Source organism: Corvus hawaiiensis, chromosome 1 (assembly GCF_020740725.1).
Source record: "Corvus hawaiiensis isolate bCorHaw1 chromosome 1, bCorHaw1.pri.cur, whole genome shotgun sequence".
Classification (NCBI taxonomy): domain Eukaryota; kingdom Metazoa; phylum Chordata; class Aves; order Passeriformes; family Corvidae; genus Corvus; species Corvus hawaiiensis.
The window spans coordinates 20,087,792-20,100,010 of NC_063213.1; the positions used below are offsets into that span (position 1 = coordinate 20,087,792).

At 44.2% G+C, this 12,219-nt stretch overlaps 1 protein-coding gene and 1 long non-coding RNA gene across 10 annotated transcripts in view; one reads left to right on the forward strand and one right to left on the reverse strand.

The window, feature by feature from the left end:
* LOC125322035 (voltage-dependent L-type calcium channel subunit beta-2-like) overlaps nt 1–9,406 on the reverse strand; it is a 30,826-nt gene extending 21,420 nt beyond the window's left edge. For 4 of the 9 annotated variants that reach the window (XR_007201823.1, XR_007201824.1, XR_007201825.1 and 1 more), the window contains exon 1: nt 8,858–9,074. The gene's annotated coding sequence lies outside the window, so the exon portion shown is untranslated. Of the gene's footprint in view, nt 1–8,857; nt 9,081–9,146 lie in introns of those variants that run through there. The other 5 variants (XM_048295584.1, XM_048295566.1, XR_007201827.1 and 2 more) reach the window with 4 other exon arrangements.
* Nucleotides 9,407–9,522: 116 nt separating this feature from the next.
* On the forward strand, nt 9,523–10,999 carry LOC125322061. Its single transcript, XR_007201829.1, has 2 exons — nt 9,523–9,919; nt 10,738–10,999. It is a non-coding gene; the product is annotated as an uncharacterized LOC125322061 (long non-coding RNA).
* Nucleotides 11,000–12,219: the final 1,220 nt, after the last annotated feature.

Consider the following 12,219-nt stretch of genomic DNA (forward strand, 5'->3'; position numbering starts at 1 on the left):
CAGAACAGTACCCTGAGGACACATGATTACTTTTAGCAACACTAAGAAAAACACTGAGAGATGGTGCAAATGATCCAGACTTTTTCAGCATTACCTGTCCTGCGTTCAGAAACAAAAGTTCTTGAAGTAAATGGTTGTGGTTTGATTTCTTTTTCTTTTCTTTTTTTTTTTTTTTTTAATTTCTATTAAGAAAATATGACTTAACAAAGCTGCAAAATGCCAGACTTTGGACCACATGTACAATCTTCATCGAATCCTGATGGGACCCACCATGTGAGGTTACAGTGAATGCACAAAAGCAGCACTGTGTTCTCCCATGCTCCTTTGTGGCTCCACATCTATTGATGCCTAATTTCCACATAATAAAAGAGCTCGTATTCACTGCAACACTAGCTTGTGCTTCCTGATATGAGGATCAAGCTCAGACACAAAGCGCACCCAGTCACAATTCAGTGCACAGCTTCTGATTCACAGATGAGAACAAAGCTACCAGACACTGCATGCCTTCTTGAACTGTTAAAACAGTAAACAGAGCAGCGGTGTGTGCATGCAATGCTCCTCTTATCTTCCCCATGATACTTTTCTGTGCCACACAAGTGCAAGTTTCATCACACAAACATAAGACACATTAAAATTTAAGGTGGCCAGCCCAGCAGTTAAAAATAACTAAGGCCACAAGATTAATTTGCTAGCTGTGTCTCTATCCTTCACATATAACACAAAGCCTGTTATTTTTGTAACAACACAAGCAGACGCCATTGCTGGTAATTACTCTGGCATTTCTTGGCTCTTAAGAGTTCAAGTCTGACTTGCACTCTTAGCTAGAAGAGGGATGGTAGCCTTGAGAAGCAGGTATGGTCAAAACAGGTACGTATTATACATATATTGCCTTACTCTGAACACTATGCTTTTCTGTTCCGGCTGACAGCTTCTGGCAGTGTTCTAGCCAACAGAACAAGGGGAAATTCTGAATTGATCCCTCTTTACAAACATTTTGACTTCATGATCTTTTAGACATATGCAGTTGCTGATCAGGACCACAACACCTTTTCATAGATAACACAAGAAGTACAACACATTTGCAAGGAAAAGAAATTACCCTCATATTCCCCCTCTCCTCCACACCAGATCTCACTCTGCATTTTGGTTCACCTTAATTTTAATGCAGACTCAAGTAATTTTCTCCCTTAGAGAAAGGGATCAGCCAAGCAGAACTATATTGCCACTTCCTACACATAATTAGGCCAGGGCCATTAGCAGTAAGAACGTGTACAGACTGAATTACCTGTGTCTGGGAATACACTCAAATCCTACATCGGCAAACCTGCAAATAGAGCATAAGGCAGTATGCTGGCATTCCACAAAAGGTGTAGCAGAATCCCTGCATGCCAAAAAAATCAGAGACAGGGACAAATGGTGTCATGAAGGCAGTCAAAGAGCACTGCCAGACAGCAGAAACCTCCAGGAGAATGAGGGCCCTGAACACTGGGCTCAGCCACACCGGCACTGGGGAGAAAGGCAGGCAGGGGCTCCTTGCCTCCTTGCCCTTCTGGTCATTAGCACAGCTAGGGAACATGCCAAAAGAAATACTGAAACAGCATCTGAAACTCACCACACAGGTAAAGCAAAAACCTTATTTTTGAACTGACAACATTTCCTTTATAAAGCAGTCTGGCTGAGTAAAATAACATATTACCACACCTAATGAAAGTGTCTGTACACAAAAACACACACGCACACACATATTTGTCAGTGTTTCTATTAAACATAATACAAGAAAATCCTTCAGGAAATCCATCCCTCATGAAGAATTCAAATTAGTTATTTTATCAGTTATGGTACCTGCATTAATACCTGAGACAGTTACTTAATAGCTGAGCATTAATTAACATTGCATAAATACTGCAGAGGGGAGGAAAATTAAACTTCATGCCAGTAGCATTTGTCCCTAGTAAGAGAGAGAAAAACTCAGGACACATGCAGACACTAGGACTTCTAAAAATAACACGTGCTGTATGAACACACATCATCAACAGCCACAAGTTAGGCATCTAAATAAAGGGGATAATTTTCAAACCCTTCAGCAGATGAGGAAGATATTGCAGAGTCATCAATGCTTATGACCTGTGCAAAGTCACCTTCCTCTCACACAATTTTCTAACAATAGGTACCTATACTTGAAAACAAAACCATGACTACTCATGGAAAATTATTGCAGCTGCAGGATTTAGCTATAATTGCAAACATCTCTCCGCTTCATTAAGAGGGTCTCCCACAGGTCTTAGTGAAGGCTGACATTGGATTGGCATTACATCCCAACTCTGTATCAATTTCCTCAGTCAAGTCCAGGGCCCAAACAGCAAGTGGTGATAAAACAACAAACTGAATAGCTGAATATACTCTGCCATGTTAAGCTGGATAGTATGTGCTCCACTAGTTCCACTGGTATCCACAGCTCTGTCAACTGCTAAGTGACACCAAACAGCCAGATAAAGAGGAAAGAGCAGTGCTGCATACAAAGAGCAGTTTTATTCTACAAGATTTAAGCAGCCTTTATTACAACTGCCATGGAGAGAGCAAACAGTTGTGGAAATCCTAAAGGTGAGAGAGTTAGCAGGGGTATATGCTGTCAAGAGCTATTGATAAGGAAGGAAAGAATATTTTAAACCCACCAATGAATGGTGGAACTGTTCTGCTAAGATGTAAAAACACTATTTGTGTTAGTGTCAGGATTTACATGTTTCAGGATTGTTACTACTTCATTTCCATACATACATTTGTATAGCCCTGAGGTCAGCCAGCCCAGCAAGGAGGGAAGACTAATCAAATACTAACCCTTAGGAAAAATTAGTAGCACAGAGTGAGATCAGTAGACACCTGAGAGCCTTTCTCTCCCCACTGACAGGCCAGACACATCAAAATATTTCTCTTCAGAAGGCAGTGAAACTATTGGACAACTCATCTAAACCATTATACTCAGTCTCCATTTGCTTTCCATTTTCACAAGGACATAGAGGAGAGAGAACTGGTGAGGCAATCTTCAAATATCTACACCACAATGAAAATTAAGTGAGACCCATAGAAGGAGAGCTTGAAGGAATAAGATGGTATCTTGTACCTTCCACAGCACAGAGGCAAGGCAAAGCAACCTTGCACCATCCTCTGGATTTTCATCTAGCCTGTCATTAGCCTGCCATGAAGCATAGTTCAGAATCAATTAATCAATCTATCTATCTATCAAACGATCTATCTATCTTCCAGTATTTAACTACTTTTTTTCCAGCAGGAAAACAGATCACAGAAGAAAACTATCCAATGGGTGTACATAACATCAGTTTTGAGCTTCAGATGGAAAACGCAAAAAGAGATTTAGGAAACTGCCTGCAAAAAAGACATGTACAACTGCATAGAAGGTGGTAGAAATCTTCAGTTTGCAGAATCCAAATGTGCTACTGCTCAACTGCTGACTGAAGGCCTGTGTGACAAAGTCGTGTGGTCTCAATCGACTGCCTAGTTCCTTCAAGTGCCATTATGGCATGTTGGGGTTTTAGTTTAGTCTTAGGTTTTCCTGTTAAAGGAATTTTCTCCCATATGCATGTTGCTAGGGGACAAATAGCTGTACTTAAGAAAGACAAAAAGGGGAGTGGGGCGGGCCTGGCTACTCTTTTGTCTACACCTGGGTGTGGGGACAGTTCGCTCTGAGCGTCCGGAGAGAGAAGCTGCAGAGAAAGGAGCTGCTGCTTCTTTCTTTTTGGCCGTTCTTTCTTCCTGCTGGAAACAACGCCGGGACCCCAAAAGCCGCTTTCCCTGCCCTGCTGGAGACCGAGCTGTGGCTGCCCTGCTCCGCTGCTGCTTCGAGCTTTCGCTACGCTGTAGCCCTGCTCACCCTGCCTGCCTGGGCCTCCGTGGTTTTTTCCCATCTGGATACATCTCGTCTGCCACCCGGGATTTGCGTCCGTCCCTGCCCTTCCAGCCTGCTGTTCCTGAGAGCCCGGGATCAGCTGCCCAGCGGTTTGTGAAGCCTTTGTTCCATTCCTTCCCGGGATCCCAGGGCACTGGTGCCGCGTGTGTCCCGAGCTTGCTCCGGAGCGCCCCCTGCAGCCGCGGGGGAACCATCGCACCTGCCCTGCTCACCGGGAGCCGCCAGCGCCCCTGCCGGCTGCGAGCGGAACTGCACCCGAGGGGAAAGGGCCTGACAGCCGAGAAGGCTGGGACTGGGTTTGTGATTGCTGTTACTGCCATAGTTGTTGTTGTTTTGTTTGACTGGTTATATACATATATATATAGAGTAAAGAACTGTTATTCCTATTTCCCACATCTTCGCCTAAAGGCTCTTGATTTCAAAATATAATAACTTGGAGGGAAAAGGGGTTATATCTGCCACTTCAAGGGGGGCCTCTGCCTTCCTTAGCAGACACCTGTCTTTCAAAACTGAGACATGGCAGAAAGCAATTACACACAGCAAGCTGCCCCACACAGCGGGTTCCAGCTAGGTGCCGAGGCATCCCTGTGCAGCAGAGGGAAAATTTGCAAGTGCAGGTTGATGCTTCTGGAGAAACTTGAGGAAATTATAAGGAGAGGTGGAAGAAAGATTCTCACATGGATAGTTTAATCTGAATCACATAATTGCACAGAACACACGAATGTACTGATTTTGCACTTGCTCAAGGTCAAAAATGACTATCCTAAAACTACAAAAAGTTTTGCTATAGCATTGAGCTGAAAGAAAGAGCAATTTTTTTCCACTTATATTCCACATCCACAAATTAAAAGGAACAATTAATCGATTCAAAATACCATTGTTGAATTGCAGTTCTTAGGATTTTGACAAATTTTCTTAAAATGCCATTTCCTGAACGACAGTAATTATTGAAAAGGTCTCAATTTTCAGTAGAAAAAAACCCCCTCTTTCTCTGCTGAAGAGAAAACCGTACAATTTAAAACCACAAGATTCATAGTTTTCATAGACTGGTTGAGACTTTAAATAATGCCCTTTTTTTTTTTAAGAAAAACTTCATGGGACAGTCATGACCCCATTTAAGTCACTGCTAGGATTTAGAAGATGTCTTTTATGATAACTTGAACTGTTGCAATTCAACTGTTGCAATAATAGTGCTACTTAGTACCTAATACTTAAAAAGAAGATTTAAAGATGACTCTTCTTGTAACATGATTTCTACCTAAGCATCAAAGCTAATATTTGCAGACTGGAGACCAGGTTTGCAAACATATTATGCAGGAACCCCGGACACTGATCTCAGAAGTGCTGAACACAGAGATGATCACACTTCAAAGGAAATTGCAGACACTTTCTATCTTTGAAATGTAGAGGCTAGCTGTCACACGAGGCTGTCTCAAAAAACCGAGTTTATAACCTCAACCAAAGCAATACTAGCTACAGAAAGAGTTGCAAAAATGTTTATGTTACTGTCCAGTGCAATTTGAATTGCTGCACTTAAATTAATGACTAAATTTTACTTTGACACTCCAGCACTAATAGTACTCACAATGCAAACGTTGTGGAGGAAGACAATGAAAACTACCACATTACAATTCTACTGTAGAAGTTCTCTGAACCCACTTCCCTTATATGAGATGCAAACTTTCTGGTTTATGGCCTGCAGGTGATACATACTACCTTCAATAATGAACAAAGCATCATACAGTAGAAGAAACGTTAGTGTGACACTCAAAGTCAAATAGATGTGCTAGGATTTTAGGTAATATTTTTGTATCATGCTATGGTGTGATAAAATCCAACTTACCTAATTATGAAAGCTTTCAAAGCTGTTCACAGATTGAGTGGCAGAGACTGGATCAAGTAATATAAGTACTGATGTCAACAAAGTTAATTGACCATTTCTGAGATTAGAGTATTGAACACGCAGCAACTGCCTGAGATACAATAACACACACCGCAGGAGAAAAAGTTTGCATAAGGGGCATGGGTACAACAGCAGATAGCCAGAAAAGCCCAAATCTTCCAAATGAAGTACATAAACACTCTCTCAATTTGTCTTGCTACTTTATCACCTTCAAGAAAAGAGCTTTAATGTAGTTGGATGCTGCACATTCATTTCTAGACATGGGGATGTCAAGAGCATGTCAAGTTTTTATGTCCATTGTTAGTCTGCTCTCCTGCAGAGAAAAATCTTGCTTGACAGCTTTTCTTTTTCACTTAGGTACCCTTTAAGCCATTAATTGATTTCAACCAGAGAAGAAGAGATTACCAGAAGGAAGTTCTTATGACTTTTGTAAAATCAACCAGGCCAGAGAAGGCAAAGCTGCAATTTTAACATCTACAGGCTCAAACCTCATAAAATATGCCATCCAGTTTCCATAATTGAAAATGGTAGCCCATGTGTCATGAAATCAGTCCAGTCTGTGGCAAGAGGGAGCTTCATGGCAAAAATGAGGAGGCACAGGTAAAGACAATGAAAAAATGGTTTTTTGACCTCAAGACACAACTTTAAAGAAATTCTCATTAACTCCGCTGTTCAGAAAACCAGTTGCTTGTAATAAACAGCTAAAGCACACATGTGCACACACACCCCCCTAAGATGCAAACTTCTGGAGCCCAATCTCAGATAACTGAGCATGTTTTATTTCTCTAAAACCCATCTATATTTTACTAGGGGAACTCCTTGCAACATGCAGAACAGTTAACAAAGTATACAGAGGACAGATTTATCAAAGAAAATGCACTAGGACAGGAAACAACCCTTGAACTGCCCCTTCATCAAGGTTAACTAGCTGAAAAATGGCATTAGACTAACCACATTCATATTATCTCCAACTGGACTGACTCAATTCCAATCTGCTTAGTACAAGGTCACATCATCCTGAAAAATACTCAGTGGTCATACCCTGGCATCATTCAGAAAGAGATTAGATGCTTAAATGGAAAAGCAACTATATCTGCTGTTATATTAGATTATAAATTTGTACAGAAAGACACTTTGTGACAGAAATTGAAAGCTAACTGCCTGACAGTAGGAAGGATTTCTCCCCATGGGTACAATATCCATTACAATGGTTTTTGCTTTCTCCACAGTCCTGAAATTGGAGACTGCTGGATATGCAGCACTTGTTCACAGCTCCACCTTTAATCATCAGTTTCCCATTAAGGATATACATTTAGTACCTAGCATACTAACATATCAAAACTAGCATACATAAACCTTTCCCACACACTTTCTTAAAAGAAAGATCTGTAAGCAAAGTCTATACCACTGGTATATGTGGAAGCCCATAGCAAGCCTGCTCCAATATTACAGAAGGTACAGCTGGAAAGGGTTGGAAAGACTTCACCTAAAACAGATATTGTGTCTTAGTATATAGGTAGGAGAGAGAATAAACTGTTTTTAAAGCATTCCTGATGGAGATTTCATTAGCACATTCAGAAACCTGGCCACGGTAACTCCTCCATCTCCATGCCACTGAAATTAGCAGCCTGCTCAGACAGCATCTAAAACTACCATGGTGAGAGGTCAGCTCTGTGCAAAGCTGAACCAAACTACAGCACCTCCAGGTCGCCAAAACTTCTTCACTCCATGCAGCTCATTAGAATTGACAGAATTACAGCTCACTGATACACAACTAGTGAAGATGAAGCACATTAATAGCTGCATGGGTTCTCTGTGGAACCAGAAGTTTTCAGAAGTGTTACAGAAGTGCTCCTCCAGCCCTCCATCACAGTATTCTCCAAAGGAAATGGTGGGGAAAAGCAGCCCCAGCACACAGCACCCTCCACAGACCACCATGACCATAATTCCACTTACCTTAAATAATGTAAAATCCATGCTATACTGCATTCTCCACTGCCTTGTGCTTAGGGGAGAAGCATCAGCCCAAGAAGCTTGTACACACACAGTCTCACCTCACCTGCACCACTCAGACCCATAACATGCTGAGCAGCTCACCTCCCATCATCTAAGCTCCCAAAATGAGTATAGACAGTATCACCTATTAACTCTGTATTATGCCAGGTTTTTAAAGATTCAAATTTAGCTCAATGCAATGCCTAACTGTGAAACATCAACTGCAACAGTCAGATCTTGTCAAACACAAGAGCTGGATACTTACATGAAAAAACATCTCTCAGAGTTGTGTGGCTGAGGACCAGTCTCCAACTACTAAAGGCAAAAACAGATAGAGAACCTACCCCAGAGTTTAATATATCAAATCCACTCTCTTGGCAATGCAGTCAGTGTGAGGAACATGTATACAGTATAAACAGATAGGGAGGAACAGAGGGCAAAACAGTTCGCATTTAATTTTGTTCCCTCAGCTATCTGACTATTCTGCAATAGGGGCCTGAAGGGGGTCAGGAGAAGGATGGAATTGTTCCTGTATAGCAATCATAATACAGATAACACCCAAAACTACAGTGATATAAAAATCACACATAACACTTTCTCCTGTTTAAGCTCTGTTTTACTGCTGAGAATGCAATCTGACAAAGCATTTCACATACTACACACTAGCACCATGCTCAGCAGACATATAAATACATGTCTGGGCTGTAACAAAAACACACTTTGACACTGGAGAGCAGCTTGGGGAGGCTAATATTCTTACATTCCTTGGATACATAAATATCAATGCACACACACACAGAGAACAACATAATGCTATGATTTCTGATCTAATATCAGACATAGCTAAATGCACATGCACACCTAGGAAATAGCCTATCAAAACTGATCCTTCATACATAAATACTTATTTTTCTACACGTACATAAATAAATACATCTATCTGCCAACTAAACACCAACGCACACACATTTCCCCAAAGCAGCCCACTGTTGTATCTCCCCACGCTCCCGGCCTAACAGGTCGCACAGGATACACACTTTGCTACACGCAGACGAGGGAGTCAAGGAGTGAAGGAAAACTCCCTGGAAGACCGGGTGGCTCATCGCTACCGCTGTCCCGCAGCCTTCCAGCCCGGCGTTCCCAGCCGTGCCAGAGCTCCTTCCCCCGGAGCCCGGGTTGCGCCCCACCAGCAGCCGAGGGCGGCTGCCCAGCGCTCAGCCCAGCCTCACCCAGAGCACCGGCTCCGCTTTCCGCCCCTTCCCCGCCCTCGCCCAGGCCGCGGCGGCGATCCCATCTTGTGGCGATCCTATCTCGTGGAGATCCTACCTAGCGGAGGGCAGGAGCCGGCGCGGCCCCGCCGCCCCTCCCTCGCTCCCTCCCGCGGGTGCTGGGCGCCGGGAGCCGGGAGCGGGCGTGGGGCCGGGACCAGGACCAGGACCGGGGCCGGGCCGGGCTGGGCAGGGCGGAAGGTGCCACTGCCTCCTCCTCGCCGCTGCTGACTCAGGAGCAGGCGCCGTCCCTCCACGCCGCTCCCGGGGGGCGGCCGCCGCGTTCCGCGCAGGATCGCTGCCCACAGACACCGCCGGGCACGCACCGCCCGCCGCCACGAGAGCGGGCCACACCTGTGGGCAGCCGCAGCCGCCCTGGGCATGGCAGGGGAGGGGTGTGAGGCGGCCCTCGGGCGGGGAGGTGGGGTCGGTCCGGCTCCATCCGAGGTGTGGGGGGGAGGGGGCTGCCTGCCGGCAGTAAGGCGAGAAGGTGCCGCGTCTCCATTTTGAAGAGGGGGAGAGTGGGAGTCGCAGCCCCCTCGGCGCGGCGGCCCCGCTGCCGTTCTCCCCACGCGGCGGGACACGGCTGCGGTGGAGCCGTGGCACTTTGCACGGATTACACCGACAGGGCTTTTACTGTTCCAGGGACGCGACTGGAGATAGAGCAGCGAGAGGTCTCCCAGGTCTGAAGACCTTCAGCAAAGGTCTGAAGGTGTTGAGCCAAGAAGCTGAGCGCGAAGGCAGCCGGGCCCTCTGCCTCACGCCACTTTGTGTACCGGTGTCCGAAAGGCGACCACGGTGCTGCTGTTGGTGTGCCGAGGGGCCTCGAAGGTGGGATCCCACAGCCTCTGTATTGTCGTGCTGCGTGCAGGTCTCCATACCTTTGCCACCTGCGCAGCTTTTGGCTGCTGTGTTTCCACGTGCAATGTTTTGGGGACACTGTTACTTCTGGTAGGGATTTCCCACGGTGACGGGCTGCACGGGGACTGCAGCAGGAGGCCAGCACCTGTCTGGCATGAGCTGCACTGGGGCATGCTCCCCAGCTCACACATCGTCATTCTACTTCCATTCTGATCCTTACCTTTCCAGTTTTCTGAAAAACATTGGGCTGGGGACACAATGCCGCTCATCTGGTGAAGTCCCACATCTTAATGACAAGTATCTCTGAAGCCTCTGTAAGAGAACCTATAGCTTACGCAGCATAGCTTTTCAACAAAATACTCAGCATTTCTCTTAGATTTTGCTCTATTCTTGCCTCATTCCCATTTTCTGTTTGCAGTCAGAGAATGTAGAAATGGTTTGATTGCTTCTTCGATTTGTACAGCTCCACTCCAAAATAATAGACCAATTTGATTTGGAAAGAGTCATTTTTCTACTCAACACCAAAGTCCATGTAACATAGACAAGTGATTTAAGTATATTCACCTCAGCAACATTTTAGAACACGCAATTTCATTTTAAAATGAAATAAAACAAAAAAAGCAGTGGATTTCAAACTTTACTTGCAAAGGTTTCATGCTGTTTTGCACCAGCCTGTCAAGGTCCCAGATCCTCTGTTCCACCTGTTAGGGATGTTACTGTATTGCCAAGTTCTGCTCAGTCTTTAATGAATTGCCAGTGCTTGACTCAGGGTAAATACTATTTTGCAGGTACTACAGAATGATGAAAAAAATAAAGCATTTCAAGGATGTAAAAATGTCATCTCTTGAGTGAACAACAGCTTTTACCTCCTCATCTGATTCCCACCCTACCAACTGTTTTCAAGAATGGCTTTTATGGTATTTCCTGCAGCTACTTAAGTTTTCCTCAGTATGGGAAGGTCATGACTCATGTGCTTACTCTCTAAAGTAAGGAATAACATCTCGGAATTGTAATAGTGGATTGCTTTTGAATATAAATGAAGGAGCCTAACAATGCTGTGTGTTGACATTTTTAAAATTTTTTTTTGTTATGTTGCTATGCCAATTTTGATTCCCCAGTTTCTGTGATTTCTGCATGTTGGCTGTTTTGGCCAGCTTAGGGAGACTGAGTCTTCTTATTTGAAGTTACAAAGTATCATGTGAAATCCTAAAAAATGTTCTAATAACAACACAAAAGGAAGAGAAGACTTATTCTTTCCATTGTTGACCAAGTCTACTTGACTTGGAAGAGGATGTGTGTGCAGACAGAGGAAGCCTAGATATCTTTCCTTTGTGTCAGCCCCATTTCTCATGCCTTGAAGCCTTCCGGCCAGCACTGGGAGTTGATTTACTCACCCAGTGGGAGAAGAAAATTGTCCTCCAATGCTTCACATGGTTGTGTGATCCTAATTTTACTGACTGTTAAGGCACCAGATATAGTGGCACAATTTTATTTTTTTTAAATTGTTTTCTCTGCAGGAAGGATTATCCACTCAATGCTGGCACTTTTTGAAGGATCTGTATACAGATCCTTAGCACAGCACAAGCTTAGGGAAACAAATCCTCTGCGTGTCCTGTCAGGAGGTTCCTCCCACTATCTTAATTAAAACGGGGTGAAAAGGATGAAAGCAGAAACTGTCCCTGTTTGCTTTCTCTGCGCAGGGGTGGCTGATCCAGTGCCCTTGACTTTCCAGACTGTCTTCTCCACTGAATGATCAAGATGCAGCTACTCCTACGCAAACGCAAAGGAATCGGAGCAAAGAGCTCCCATTCGAGAAATCCAGCAGCAGCACCTGGTGCCTGTTCTGTTGCCAGTCTTCAAATTCCAGAAATGCTATGAAATAGCAAAAGAGATCATGAAGGCAGGTTTGTTGCAGATGGCTGAGGCTACTAAGAAGGTATTTTCTTGCGGAGCCAGTTCTTGCCTTTCATGTCATTGATAAATTAATAGGCTTAATGCTCATGAAATAATAGTCTGAGCACGCTGTAATGCTATCTGAAAATCATTTAAACATCAAAATGTAGCCTTCTAGGTAAATGTTGATCCAGTTACCTCCAGCTGCCTTCCTACAGTAAGTGCTTTCATTTGATCAGACAAAAGTCTTGTGAAGCTGTCATCACCCAGGACAATTAACCTACTGCCAGATATCCAGGGTCATTTTGGAGTCTGCCTCTGACATGTACTCCCCATCACTGCCAAGTGAACGTTATGAGCAGCTTCTTGGTGTGACA